This window comes from Canis lupus, chromosome 7 (genome assembly GCF_048164855.1).
Source record: "Canis lupus baileyi chromosome 7, mCanLup2.hap1, whole genome shotgun sequence".
NCBI classification, from domain to species: Eukaryota; Metazoa; Chordata; class Mammalia; order Carnivora; family Canidae; genus Canis; species Canis lupus.
Genome location: NC_132844.1, coordinates 26,506,277 through 26,522,602, shown reverse-complemented (window position 1 = coordinate 26,522,602; position 16,326 = coordinate 26,506,277). Strand labels below are relative to the sequence as shown.

General features: G+C 38.1%; 1 pseudogene; it reads right to left on the bottom strand.

The window, feature by feature from the left end:
* Positions 1–1,488: 1,488 nt before the first annotated feature.
* On the bottom strand, positions 1,489–1,644 carry LOC140637468 (U4 spliceosomal RNA; annotated as a pseudogene).
* Between the last annotated feature and the right edge of the window lie 14,682 nt (positions 1,645–16,326).

Below are 16,326 nucleotides of genomic sequence, written 5' to 3'. Positions count from 1 at the left end.
GAGTTTTATTTTTTTATTTTTATTTTTTATTTATTATTTATGATAGTCACACACACACAGAGAGAGAGAGAGAGAGAGAGAGAGAGAGGCAGAGACACAGGCAGAGGGAGAAGCAGGCTCCATGCACCGGGAGTCCGACGTGGGATTCGATCCTGGGTTTCCAGGATCGCGCCCTGGGCCAAAGGCAGGCGCTGAACCGCTGCGCCACCCAGGGATCCCAAGTTTGGAGTTTTAAAAGCCAATGGACTTGGCTGGAACAGAGGCCAAAGTGCACTACACTCCAGGCAGGCAAGCAACTTGGAGACAGAAAGCAGGAAAACAGTGATCTGAAAAATGCCTGCACTGCACAAGAGGAAATTATTCACTCTTCTGGGGTGCTTCCTTGAGAGCAGCAATCACAGAGACTCTCTCAGGAGACAAAGGAGCAGGCTAGCACTATTTCTCTCCCCTGCCCCTCAGCATAACCCAACTTCAGTAAACAACATAGTGCCAACACTGGCTGCCTAACTTGCTCACATCAAGTCCTGCCCACCTGTACTCTGGGAGTCTGCTTTTCTAAGTGTGCCTAAGGACCAGTGTAGCAGGCCCCTTCCCTACAAGACCAGCACAAACTCCTCCATGTACCATGTCTGCCACTGTGGAAACAGTATACAATTTCCTCAAAAAGTTAAAACTGGAACTACCCTATGATCCAGTAATGGCACTATTAGGTATTACCCAAAGTAAATTTTTACCCAACTATTTTCCCAAAAAATTCTCATGAAAAGGGATACCCTTACCCTGAGTTTTACTGCAGCACTTCAATAGTAGTCAAATTATGGAAAGAGTCCAAATGTCCATTGACTGATGAATGGCTAAAGAAGGTATAGTATATAAATACACACTGGAATATTACTCAGCTATAAAAAAATGAAATCAGGGTGCCTAGGTGGCTCAGTGGTTGAGCATCTTCCTTTGGCTCAGGCCATGATCCCAGGTCCTGGGATTGAGTCCTGAATCAAGGGGCTCACAGGAAACCTGCTTCTCCCTCTGCCTATGTCTCTGCCTCTCTGTGTCTCTCATGAATAAATAAATCTTTTTTTTTTTTTTAAATTTTTTTTTTAATTTTTATTTATTTATGATAGTCACAGAGAGAGAGAGAGAGAGAGAGAGAGGCAGAGCCACAGGCAGAGGGAGAAGCAGGCTCCATGCACCGGGAGCCCGACGTGGGATTCGATCCCGGGTCTCCAGGATCAGGCCCTGGGCCAAAGGCAGGCGCCAAACCGCTGCGCCACCCAGGGATCCCCAATAAATCTTTTTTAAAAAGAATGAAATCTTGCCATTTATAATGATGTGGATGGAGCTAGACCAATACTGTCTATAAGACTCTCTAATTACAGGGAGTACTGTATAGTAATGAAAAAGAACAAACCACTGCAACATATGATGTCATGAATTAATTTCACAAATGTAATGTTATTGTTGTTTTAAAGTTCATTTATTTACTTATATCTACACCCAATATGGGGCTCAAACCCATGATGGAGATAGAGTCACATACTTCCCTGACTGAGCCAGCCAGGTGCCCCGGGAAAAGTTTTCAATTAGCAATAATCATGCCTTGGATAAACCACATTTGCTACAATACTGGCACTGTGAAAAGCTACAAATGTAATGTTGTTGAAAAGAAATCAGATATAAAAGAATATATACCACATGATTCTACTTACATAATGTTTGTAAATAGGAAGTCTATTATATTTGAAATCATATTGTTGGTTACATCTAGGAGGAGAGAAGAAACCCTGATTGGCATGGGGACAAGGAAAAATTTCTGAGGTGCTAGTAATATTCCATTTCTTAACCTTTATGGTGCCTGTGTTCACATTGTGAAAATACCTCATGTTGTATGGTTTAAATTTGAGTACTTTTCTTCATGTAAATCTTTCTTTAATAAGAAGTTTCTTTAAAAAACACATATATGTATATATTTGGTTTTGCCTCTTTTGATCTTAAGATAGGATCAAAATGCACATATTCTTAAATGATTTGTTTTCTTCATTTGACATTTTTATTCTAGAATTATATATTATTTATATATTTATTTTATATGTTTTTTTTTATTTTATATGTTTATATATGCAACTAGAGTTAGATCAATAGATCTCTGTATGATCATTATTGTGTTTGAGGAAATTCACTCCTGCTATTATTTAGGGATCAATAGATCTCTGTATGATCATTATTGTGTTTGAGGAAATTCACTCCTGCTATTATTTAGGGTGCCAATCTGAGAGGGAAAAACTAGTGGACAAAGAAACAAGTTAGAAGACGACTGTCAGAATTTTGGAGAAATTAGGGTGGGCTGATGAAAGGTAGTAGAAATAACAATGGAAATGGGGCCTGAAGTTTAAGAAATGTTCTTGTAGCATTCTCATAGGAGCTGGTAAACTAATTGGATATTAGAGACAGTAGAAAGTAAAAGCTCTAAGGTAATTTCTGTTTTTTTTGCATGAATAATAGGCTCGTTTACCAACCCTAGCTACACATTAGAATCATTTAGAGGGCTTTTTAAAAATAATAATAATGTGCTTTCCCCTTCAATAAAAAACAATTAAATTAGAATACCTGAGAGTAAGGCCCATGGTTTTTCAAGATTTTAAGCAATTTCATTCTGTGGCTTGACTGAGAACTTTTGTACTAGACTTTAATCTCTTATGGACTAGGAACATCTGTTACCAAGTCCTCAGAACTTGGCAAATGTTTGATATTCAGTATATGTTTAACAGAATAGATGAATGAAGGAATATAGGAAACAGGAATAAGTTTTGTGCAGATTAGATTCTGGACATATTACTATGGATGGATACATCCATGAGGTAACCTATAGTGGACAAGTAAGGGCCTGTGGCTCTAACTCCAGAGAGAACTTAAGGTTGGAATGTAAACTCAGGAAACATGGCAAAATGGCTGGTGGTTTGAGCCATGGGGATAAATATAAACATGGCTCCAGAAGACTGCAGAGTTTGAGAAACAAGAGGAAGAGACAATCTAGAGGAACAGATGAATGAATAATACAGCCCCTCAGTTAATGCCCATAATCTTGGTCTAGGAAGTGCATTTATACTTCTTCCTTTACACCTCTCCCTCTAATGACTGGGATTCCAGTTCCTACTAAGAGACATTCTGGATGCAGCTTCCTATTGCCTCCCTGTGAGTGCTTTGACTTTCTGTACCTCAGAGTCCCAGTGGCTGTCTTACTCCCATAATTGTGTCTAATTCCAATTCCCTGGCTTTCTAAGTCTTTGGTATTTAGCTGCAGTTATTTTGTTTTTGTTAAGTCATAACATATAACATGATGGTTATAATTGAAAGATTTTTGAGGCTTTTAAAGCTCTACAGTTTTTTTTTTTTTTTTTTACAAATATGCATATATCTTCTTTTTGGTAAAAACTTGGTTAATGAAAACCTTATTTAAATAATCTTAATCTTGCAATCATCATTAAAACCATAAATGTGTATGTTTTATTACCTTTGAGAATGAATGGGTGAAAACACCCCATTTATATATAAGAATATTACCAATTTCAAGCGTGTTTACTGGTCCTTTTTCCATCACGAATATTTCTTTATTTATAGTCTGAAATAATCACCACTAGCTGGGTGCAAACAGCTTCTTGTTTATGCCATTAAAAAATGGTGCATGAAAATGTCTCAAATTAAAATTTTATAAGGTTTAGTTGTAAGTTTATGTCAAGGGACCAGACATAGTGAATTCTTACATATAAATTGGTCTGATTGTGTCAGAAAATAATTCTAGGTAGCAGTTCATCTTATTAATATGTAATCAAGAAACACCATTTGTTAACTCCTTTATACTTTATTTTGGAGATTGTTGCGTTAAAAATATCTTATTTTTGTTTAATCTTGAAGGTTTGCCAAATAAATACTTTGAGTTTAAGAATTTGTTGAACATTTGCTATGTTGGAAATATTGAAATAAACAGCCCATGTTTTCAGTCAGGGTTCCATTAGAGAAGCAGGGTCAATAGGATGTACACATACCTATCCATATGTGTATATTTATATCTACTTCTATTTGTATAGCAAGGGATATATTATGGATTTCTTACTTTATGCAATTAAAGGAGCTAAATAGTCCTTGAACACTATTTATTCTGTATCTAAAGCTGCATCCTAGAGACAGCAGCAGTCAAACAGGCATTTGGGAAAGGCAGATGGAAGTGAAGTAGGAGAAGCAAGGAACAGATGAACTATAACCCACAAAGATGAACTGAAACTCGTCAATGTCTCTCTGTTTTTAAGCCTATATGGCAGGGTGTCTTGGAGATGAAGTTGGGGCTTTGTCATGGGGCTTAACAAGCTCCTGGCCGGGAAGTCAGAGAAGCTGAAGAAGGAGCCAGCAGGTAATGTGACAGCTGGTGGCCTCACTGCTACCCTGTACCACTCAGAGGAGCCCACAGATAAGCAGCACTGAGTGTGAGATGCACCAGTGTCTCATTCCTGCACTGAGCTTCCAGGTGTAAAATGGCTGCTGTTTTGTTTCCACATTTCAAATCTCGCATGATGCCTTTTATAGCCCAGAACTATGCAGGGAAGGGAATTCTGGAAAATGTAGTTCCAGTCTAGCTCAGCTGACACCTATAGATACATACTCTTGTCCATTTTTCAGTCATTAGACACTGACAGCAACCTTGTGAAGTTAGGAAGTGTATGTTCATTTTATTGATGAGAAAGGACATCAAGGCTCCTAAAAGTTGTGTGACTGCCAAGGCTCCAGGTGATGAGAGGAGGGTGGAACCAAGGCCAGCATGCTTGTCTTCTGATTCTCAACTCTGTGCTCTTCCAACTCTCCCACCGCCTGTAGAGACTGGTGCCACCCCCAAAGATTATATTGATCACTAGTGGTATTTATGTAGACTTGATGCATTATTTTTCCAATCTTATTTATATGACATTCATATTGAAATCCTTAGGCTCCTTGAATAAATCCTAGAGGACTAGAAAAGATAATTGTACTCCAGAAGGAGGACGCTAACAAAACTTCAAAAGAACTGATTTAAATTTTAAAATAATGGTTTTCGCTTTCCGTGATTCTCCTTTCTCTTCTCTTAGATTTTCTTCTTTAATAGTTGCAAGGACACTTATTTCAGGAATGATTTGTATTACTGGAGTGGATTGCTTTCTGGAGGGTGTTGCGTGACTGCCCCTTTGGTGCTGACTCATTCCATTGCGGCTGGATAATGTGCTATTATTACTTCAAAAGGTCAAAGTCTCACATTTCTCTAAAGATTACATAGTGGGTAGAAGCAAAAAAGGAGGGGTTTTGAGTAGTGGGTGTATTTAACAAGTTAATCCTCGGTAATTGAGAGCTAAAGACATACAGGTAGTTTAATAAGAATTCATTTTCATGGTTGCAAAATGGTAACATCCAGAGCATAAATTCTTATGCCTGTGAGTTAGGTTTAATTTGATATCAGCTACTGATCTTCTGTGGAGGGTTAAACAAAAAATCATTTAGCTTCTTTTTATCTCTGCTTCTTTTTATATAGAATGGGAATAGTTTTTCCCTACTACTTCCTACACAGACATAAGCTTAAAATTAAAGCTTAAAATTAAAAGTTAGCAATATAACCATTTGGATGAGACAACAGGCTACAGCTTTGTAAATGCAATCTTATATTCAATTTTGGTTTCCAATCAGGATTTCCGATTCTGATGAAGATAAGTCCTCAATGTGTTGAAAAATCAACTGTTATCTCCAGAAATTTCACATACTATAACCACTTCAAATAATTTTCTTTTTAGCTTTATAACTAATAACTCATGAAAAAAAAAGCAGTACGTTGAATGGTACTCCTAAGTTTCTAAAACTACATTAGCATTTTGGCTTGTCATATGTCTAATTCATCCTAGTTGAACTCTGCTTTGTAGAAAATTTCTAGCACAGTGCCTAAAACACAGAGTAGTTTATAAATATTAGTTTCCTTTTCTCTTCACCAATCTGGGAAATATTACTCTGCAGTGAAATTTTTAATCGAATCAACATTTATTCCAGGCAAAAACACAGACTTTCTTTTTGGGTTGCAAGCATCATATTGTCAAAACTAAACTTTATCCTTATTTCATAATTAAAAAGTAATCAACATTTATTTTTATTTTGGGGATAGATTTGGGCAACACATATATTTAATGCTGGGCAAGGGAAACCAAAGAAGAGAATTCTATTTATGCTGTACCCCCTTGGGGTTGTATTTTCAATGAGTTGGGTTCTCTTATTCTAATGCCACTGAAAAAATGATTAGGGATTTTATTTTGGATCCAGTTTTTTAGGGACAAAGTATCTATGTTTGCTTATTTCCCTAGTTTAGTTGATACATCTAGCCCTCAGTGTCAAAGGTACAGAAGTTGCATTAAAGGTACTAAAAATGTGCTTATATATTTCTTCTCAGTGTGCAGATGCTAAGCCAGACACTTCACTAGCTACCTAACGACCAATTATACCATCTGGAGAAACAACCCAACTTTTCCACACATTTGCTTCTCATCTAGACAAAAAACCTTTTCTTCTTAAGGAAAAGAAAAAAAGAAAGCTAGGACACCAGGAGTCTGGGTATGCTAGGGGCTTATAGCATTAAAATAAATAGAAAATCTTGATCAGGGTCTGGGGAAAGATGATGATAGATTAATTCTTAGACATGTTAGTTTCTGGCTTGGTGATCAATTAGTAATGGAAAGACATTGGAAATCAAACAATTCTATCATCCAACTCTTTTTAAAAACCTCTTCCATATTTGGTAGAAATAGCAGAACTGAAGACAGTCTAAAGAAGTCAACAAACCTGGGGGGGGGGAGGGGGGAGGGAGGGGGGGAGGCGGGGAGCAGTGGCCAGGCAGAGGAAAGGTGTTTTCTAGATACCACCATATTTGAGCTACAAGGTGCAACTGGACCTTTGAGAGGTACACGTTGAGGGACAAATAAAAAGACAACTATCGAGGAATGCACAAAGATTTCAGAGGCAGAAAGAAATGACTTCCTACTTTTGTATCATACTTTGACAAAAAAGGCTGGAAGAGACATTTGGGTAGAGAAAATAGGTTTGGGTTGGTGAGTGTGGCAAACAAGGATCTTTCAGTTTCTTCTACCTCTAGGTTTCTTCAATTCTCTTATTTTCCAACTGAATGTTGGGTCTGACTCCAACATTCAAAAAAGTGTTTATTGTTTTCCCTATTCTATCATTCAATCAGCTCCCCTCTTCTCTATTTTTCTAATGAACACCATGAGGCCAAGACTTGATTCTCTTGTTTTTAGTAATATGCCTGCAATCTAGTAGAATGATACATATGAAACACTCCGCAAACATCTACAGAATCTACTTTATGGCATTTGTAATCTCCTTCCCACAAAGATAAGAGATAGTCTTTGATATGTCATCGATTCACACTTTCCTGTACATTTCTACTTTCTTCCCACTCCCCTATCCTGGATTCAGATACTTTCACTCTCTCACCCTTGGATTATTGTAATTGCCTTTTAGCTATTTTTCGTCTCCCTTCTGGTCTTTTCTAGCCAATTGATGTTTTATTGCCTTATTAATTTTTCTTTTCTTTTGTTTCAGGTTTTTATTTAAATTCTAATTAGTTAGCATATAGTGTAATATTAGTTTCAGATGTAGAATTTAGTCACTCATCACTTACATACAACACTCAGTGCTTATCACAAGTGACCTCCTTAATACTCCTCACTCATTTAACCCATCCCCCCACCCAATTCCCCTCCAGCAACCCTCAGTTTGTTCTCTATAGTTAAGAGTCTGTTTCATGGTTTGCCTCTCTCCCCCCACCCCCCCACCACGTTCATCTGTTTCATTTCTTAAATTCTACATATGAGTGAAATCATATGGTTTTCTCTGCCTAACTTATTTCCCTTAGCATAATATACTTTAGCTGCATCCATGTCATTGCAAGTGGCAAGATTAATTTTTCTAAAGCACAATTTTAATCATAATACTTTTCTACACAAACTATGACTACACCACTTGTCCTTTATCATTTACACTGCTCTAAATACTTAATTGGCTTTATTTCCCTCACTTATAAAACTAGGTAACTGAGCAAGATAATCTACAAAAATCCCATTCTGCATTCATACCCACATGTTTCTATTTCACTTTATAATTTTCAGAAGGAGGTGGTTTGGGACTCCTGAAAGTATGTGGTTGATCATTTTGAGTGGGAGAATTGGGACACATAGTCTGATGCGCTTCTCTTTGAAAAGTTGTGGGTCATTGAAAAATAAGTGAACAGATACACAAGCATCTGTGTCTTTGACTTATTGGTCCCTGCTGAAGAACACAGGAAACTACCCAGGGCAGGTGGTGGCCGTATGGAAGGGTATCCTAATAAGCACTAATAGGAATGGGTATCCTAATAAGCATCTGAGGAAAACCAGCCAACTTTGTTTTATAGCTGAGAAAGTCGACAAGGATGTAGTTGGCCATCATATAATTAACAAAGCACATAACTTGAGTGTTGTATTATAATTTCGAATGGTTATCTTTTATATATCTTATAAACAGGGAGTTTGTATCATAAACAGGGAGTAGTCTTCACTTATCTCTGTGGGTTTTTTTTAAGTTAAAGAAAAGCACACAAAATAATGTGAAATGGGCAAAGTTTTCTCTAATGCATATTTGCAGTAACTGTGATAGAGCTGTTCTGAGGTACCACATAGCTTTCAGTGAAGGAGGGGAGCACAGAGAAATCTAGAATCAAAAGGATGTTTTGCTGCTCATCCTGAAATATTACCCACTCCAGTTTGAGAAATATGAATGGTTACTCTTTAAGTTTCTATGTTACAGTGGTCCTCAAATATTTCTGGCTCATCTTGAAGCTCCTAAAACTAACTATATCTGGGGAACCAGGGTTCAGGGACCATACATGACTGGCCTCCGTGTGCAGCACTTTATTTCCACAAATTTCTTTCCCTGGAATCCCCAGCATGAAGCATCTATTCTAGACCAGATGGACTTCTGACTAGACACTAGGTTTCTCTAAACCTAGATGGCAGATTGAATGTAAAGATGGTTTGGTGAGAGAACCAGAAAGAAATCTCATAGAAATGTAATGAGTCCCAACATCAACTACTAATTAGAATTATGATCTTGAGTAGGTCAATTATTTCTCAAAAAGTTCAAGTTCCTCATTTGTCAAATGTGGACAATAGGTCAAAAAGCCACAGATCTTGAGGGTTAAATGACAATGTACAGGCAAGTTCTTCATATACTTTAAAGTAGTACATTTGCTCTGAGGTATTATCCTATGTTGTAAAATTCTCTGAGTTCATGTATTTCTCCAGGGAAGAGACTGCATCTTCTTATTTTGTCCTTCCTGACACCTCTGTCATTCTCTAGATGCTGTGGGGCAGAGGGCAGAACTAAACTGTCAATCACATCCAGATTGGTGTCTAAAATCTAAGTTGTTTGTCCTTTGCTCTTTTCATTTCACACATTTGCCATTTGCCAAATCTGACCACTGGAAAAATCTTATTTTGAGAGCACTTTGCTAATTAGAAATTCTTTGAAGGTGGTACTCTTAGGCTGTAAGGAAACTTAGAAAATTTCTGACAGACTTTCTGATGTGGGATTTAGGGTAGATTCACAGCAGATACTCTCTTTTGATGGGAAGCTTAGATACTTTATTTGATCACTTGTATACAGCAGCTGAGGATATATTTTTCTCTAGGGGCAAACACTGCTGAAAAAAGTACAATCTTTAGAAAACAACTGGGTGACAAAACCTTATGAGATCATGTCTGTCGCTTTTGCCTCTTAATAATTGAATTACATTATATAATTTGCCATGTTTGTATAGTATATTTTTAAACCTCTTACATTTTTTAAGTGTACAACACACTGTGACTATAAGTTCAATGTTGTACACATATCTCTAGAGCCTATCCTTTTTGCTAACTGAAACTTTATGCCCGTTGATTGGTAACTCCTCATTTCCCACACTTCAGCAGTCGATGGCAATAATCATTCTACTTGATTTTACGAATTTAACTATTTTAGAAAACTGATGTTATGTGAAATCATGCAGTATATGCCATTCTGTGACTGGCTTATTTCACTTAGCATAATGCCCTCTGGCTTCATCTATATTGTCACATTTGCAGAATTTCCTTCTCTTTAAAGGCAGAATAAAATTCCATTGTATGTGTGCACTACATTTTCTTTTGTTTTTAAAAAGATTTTATTTATTTGAAAGAGAGAGAGAGCCAGAGAGAGAAAGTATGAGTGGGGTGAAGAGCTGAGGAGGAAGCAGATTCCCATGAGCAGGGAGCCCAATGTGGGTGGGGCTAAAGGCAGATACTTAACTGACTGAGCCACCCAAGCACCCTTGTACCCTTGTACCACATTTTCTTTATCCATTTATCCATTTATCCATCAGTGGATACTTAGGTTGCTTTCACTTCTTGGCTATTGTGAATAATGCTACAATGAACATAGAACTGCAAATAACTTTGAAATCTTGATTTCAATTCTCTTAGATAAATACATAGAAGTGGCATTGCTCAATCACATGGTATGTCTGTTTTTTATTATTTTAAGAAACTTCCATACTGTTTTTCATAGTAGCTATACTATGAATTTAGCATAGTAGCTATTTTGAATTTTTACCAACAGCTGTGTACTATATTTTAATGGCTGTTTTGTTCCCCTGGTTCAGAGATGTTTTGCCCTTGACTAATCACCTTTAAAAGGAGGCACCAGAAGATGCACCTAAATATGTTTATAACTTCATGCTTATTTTTGTCTTTTCCTTTTGCAGTGATAGACTCAGCTATAAGTGCAAAATACAAAGAAAAATCTTTAGCAAGAATGAAATAATTCCCTTTTTAGAATATCTAACCAAATTTGCGTAATATTAACTAAGATTGGATTGCCATATAATCTTAAAAGACAAAGTAGTTAAGATCTCTGAATGTAGGAAATCTAATTTATCTTTCATTAACACAGTGGTAGGTGGTCAATTTTAGCAGAGGAAAGAAACACTTATAATGGTAACTATCTAGCACTTACCCCTTGCCATTTACTGATATTTATATACCTTCTATGGCCATTAACTCAACTCATTAACCCTCTCAACATCCTTCAAGGTAGGTACAATAATGATCTATATTTTACAGAAGTTGATTAATGGAGATGTAAAGAAGCATGTCCATGTCACGTGGATATAAATGGCAAAACTAGACTTTTTGCTGAGGCCTGTCTCCATTGGTAGTGCTCAGAACCACTTCTCTGTCTCATTTATAACAGGTAAGCAGATCTATAGTAAAAGCAGAGGGTCTCTTAGCTCCCACTAGCGAGGGTAATTAATGACTCCTTTGCAGACTCAGACACATGTGGCAACTGAGTTAATTCTGAGGAGGGCAAGAAGCCCATTAGTAATTCAGTTGCAGAAGGTGGATCCAGAATTACTTGTGCTGGCACAGACCTAGTGGGTCTAGAGTGAGTTCTGAGTGTCCCCTGCCATCAGTTGAAATCTTAGCTTTCCCCAGTCTTTGCTCTGTTGGCCATGGCTAACGTATGAGGCTTCAACTCATTCTCTGACCTACATTTTATATCGCTGAAACTGGATCTTCTCTAAATTCCTACCAGCTACTCTGCAACTCTGGGTTTGTCCTGGCTTTTGCAAAACATCTCAGTAGAGAAGGAGAGAAAACCAGATTTTCCTTTCAATGCCCTCAGCATTGAGTGGGATTTTGCTATGAATACCTTAGAACTTTGGCACCAATGTTTGCTCACAACTCACCATCTCCATCTAGCCCTATGGATTGATCTCATGCTGACAATACCCAACAGGTGAATGCCATTATAGGAGCCTGTCCTATAACTGAGGTTAGATTTTTTCAGTCCATTTACTTCCTATTCGCAATCTCTTTCTTATCCACCTTTGTTGAAGCATGCCTCATGCACGGGCCTACTTGGATTAGGAAATTTCCTTTATGCAGATCTCTGTGGCATAGCTGTTGTCAATTCTGAGCAGTTTCTTAAGTTCCATCACCTCCACTACCAGGAACAGCATGGGGAGACTGTGAAGCCAGTGGTTTTTGATGCCTCCTGGGCTATTTTAGAAGCTTACCTTGCTCTGAATCTTGATGCTCTCACATTTACTAGTTTCAGGGGCTGAAAAAGCATATGTGCATGGGACTCCCTATTGCTTTTTGGAACCCTGAGATCTCCCAGTGAAGAGGCCAAGGTTACCCTCCAAGGGAATAAGAGACATATGGAGCAGAGATGAGGAGCCTCAGCTGAGCCCCAAATAAGTATCCTGTCATTTGCCAGGCACGTGAGTAAAGCCGTACTGGACCACCTACCCCAGCCAAACCACCAGCAGTTTTTAGAGACCAATTGTATGAGCTCAAATTGGAAGAACCATCCAGCCAACCTTAGAAACATGGAAAGAATTACAATTATTATTTAAGCCACTAAGCTTTGGCATAGTCTGTTATGTACCAATAGTTGACTGACAGATCCATCAGTGATGGATATGTACATTATATGCTTCATATAATCCTCATGATTGCCCCAAGATGAGGACAGGTTAAGCGACTTGACTGAGATGCTTAACTTGTAAAGTGGCAGAGCCAGGACTAGGTCTTGAGTGGGCTCTCAACTCTTATGCCAATGCACTGTCCACTGACCCGTCTGCCTCTCCATCTGCCAGAGGCACACCTGATGAGATCATATGGAATAATGAAACATCAGTGGAAAGAGCCTTAGACATAACCTGTACTACTCTCTTGATCCACACTTAAGGAATCTGAAGCTCAAGGAGGTTTGCCTTAGTTCTCAAAACTTGGAAGGTACATAGAAAATACCTTTCTCAGTCACCTTCTCGTGCCTCTCTCCTTCATGGAGCTCTGTGCTCTGACTGAAAATTCAATGTTTTAAGGCAAGATCTTGACAGTAGGGTAGTGTGGTGGTGGGGACAGCGTTTCAGGCCTTCAGCAGGCGCATGTACCTGTTGGTGTGTTTGGCGCAGGATGCTGCTTTTAGAACTCTCTAATAAGGAGGATCCCTGGGTGGCTCAGCGGTTTAGTGCCTGCCTTTGGCCCAGGGCGTGATACTGGAGTCCCGGGATCTAGTCCCATGTCGGGCTCCTGGCATGGAGCCTGCTTCTCCCTCCTCCTGTGTCTCTGCCTCTCTCTCTCTCTCTCTATGTCTATCATAAATAAATAAATAAATATAAAAAAAAGAACTCTCTAATAAGGATAGTAGCTAGCTGCCTCTTCATCTGCCTCAAGTTAACTGTTAGTGATGTTTTCTCTCAGAGACTGAGTGGTCTCCAGAAGGACGTTACTAGTAGTTTTCTGCTCTTGCTTAGCAGCAACGCTGTTAAAAATCTCATGTCAAGGAAATACTGAAAAAGAGCTGCCTATAACCCAGAAAAGTAAGAGGAAATAGACCCTGATTTTAGAGAAGTCACATACAGGTACATGTAAAACAACAGAACTTAATTCTGTTTTGGCTTCTTTAGCAGAGAGCTGCCACTTCTAAAGCTTGATTTCTTTCCATCCTCATAAAACCCTTTCTTTGTCAATCTTTATGTATTCAAACAGCCATTCACCAACTTTTGGGGTGCAAGTGAAGCACCTTAATCTTGCCCCCTCTTGCCCCAAGCCCAAACAAAGTCCTGAAAATGAGGTCAAGGATCATGAGCCTTTGCTACTTATATATGATATATGTATCATATACATATAAATTTATATAATATATAATAAATTAATTCTTATTTATTAATAATTAATTTATTTAATTTATATAAATATAATTTATAAATATAATTTCTAATGTAATTTATAATATAATTTATATAATATAATTTATATTATATTTTAAATTTATATATATGTAAATTTCTATTATATACAAAAGGGGAAAATTTACTTGAATTTTTTTTTCTAGGGTATTTCTTTTGCAGTACAAAAAACCACAAAATACCCCCTTTTGTATCCCTTTCTGAGTCCTAGATGTTTTATCTGTGTATCAGAAGCATAGCAAGAGAGAGAAGAATAAAGAGCATTCCTATGGGCGTGGCCCTGGGGATCCAGAAGCAGGAGAAATGGCTACTTTCCTGCTGCCGCAGAGCGTGGAAACAGAAAGCGATGGTGATGGCCTGTTTAGTTCCAAAGCAGTCTTTAAATCATTTGGTTGTAAGAGATGAATTCATTTAAATAATATAGTTTATCTAAATTATTTTAAAAGAGTAGTGACAAAAAACTGCCTTGTACATACTTCTTAGACAAGACACCACTAATTTGGCTAAATATTAAATGAAGAGAGCTGACAGCCCCGGGGAAAATTTAGATGCCTGCTTTTATCCAAATCGTCAAAACGTGCACAATAGCTCTCATTGTCATATTAGGAAAACTGGGGAGAGAAAATAGATCAAATTTTCTATTCTTGTCACTGTGTTGCTCAGAATCCTTGAGCAGCTTCTTAGTTTTACTCTAGACATCAAATGCAAACTTCTAGCTAGGGCCTTCAAAATTACACACCTGGCTTGCCTTTCTTGTCTTCCTTCATCTCTTTCAGCACTCCAGTAAAGGTAAGGTAGTGCAAACACTACAGTGCAAACCACTTTCCTGTAGCATCCTAAGATCAGGTTTTCCAATCTCTCTATTCACTGGGTGCACACTCTGGCTAGATGCTCAAACAACCCCAGAGTTTTTGCTTAGGTGCCTTGCATGCATTGGAGTCTCTTGATTTCTCAGCATGTCTACTCCCACCCAGGATCAGGTTAGTGTTTTGGAAAGATCATCCTGACAAGGATTTTGTGAATGGAAGGCTGGGTAGGAGGTGACAAAGTAGTGGGTTATCAGTAGGGGAAAATACAAGCATTTGAGGTGGTGTGGTAGGAATTGCTTCTCTACATATTGGGAAGTTAAAGAAAAGATTATTTAGAGCCCACCTCAATATGAAAAATGAAAGAGAAAAGAGGATATGTTTGATTCTATGCATTTTCATTTACTCATGTCAACCATTAATTATCGTGGATTGATTGGACCATTTCATCTTTTTTACTATAGTCACCTTTGATAATAATTTAAAGAGTATGTATATATATATATATATGTATGTATGTATGCACAGGTATATATGTATATACATATACATAAATATATAGAAAGATGATCCCTGGTTACCAGAATTTCATTTTTATTAGCACAAGATCTTTGGATCATGTTTAGTTACTTAAATAGTCTTACCATAAAAATAAAAATTACTTGCAGATTATAATTTTCTTCTTCTTAAGAAATACAAACCTATGTTGCTGGGGTAAGGACAGCAAATGCCATTATTTCCAAGGCACAGGTGAAGACCCACTGTAGTGAAAATTTCCTGGGATCAGACCTGGAGGGTGGGTTCACTGAGAAAGCACCTCCCTGCCCCAAGATCAGGGTTATAGGGTCTGTGTTTGAGGTTAACCCAGGACAGCAGTCTTTTCTCACCTTCCCCCACCCCCACCCCACCAGACCAATAAGCACCAAGAAGTAACAAACAACCGCAGATTCTATCTTTAGAGAAGAGATAAAAAATGTAGAAAGACCCTCTCAGAGGTGTAGATGTACAATTATGCCTAGAGCTGAGGGTGGAGCAGAAACATTGAAAAAATCCTCTGGCATCCCCAGACTAAACATAAAGTCACACATGAGAAATTTGAAGCAGTGCAGTAGAAGTAACCTTAGTAACAGCAATACCAAGCTCAACTCCTGACAAGATTGACTCAACCACACATGCTAATGGGCTAGCAGGAGAAGAGGCATGACCATTTCTAGGCATGAATTTGATTTATCTCAGTCTCATGAAATGCTCTGTTAGCTGCTGTAGGATTTTGGCTTTTACTTTCACTCTGATAGGAAACCATTGGAGGGATTTCAATATCATGAGTTTTAAAGGGAAATGTCTGGATTCTAAATTGGATGCAGACAGAAAAGGGAAGGGGGAAAGCCAGAGACCAATTAGGAGGCTCTTACCATCATCCAGGTGAGAGACATTTTATGATTTCTTGTGGTAGCAGTGGAGGTGTTGAGACAAGCTCAGTTTCTGGATCTATTTTGAAGACAGAGCCAATAGGATTTGATAATGGATGGGGGGCGGGTAGAGGAGAAAGAGAAATGGGAGCAATATCTCCAAGATTTGTGGCCCGAACAGCTGGAAGAGTGAGTTGACAATGAATATACTAGGGACTATTGAAGAGGAAGAGGTGAGGGAAAGCATAAGCAGACATTTAGGTTTAGTCATGTTGAACATGAGATG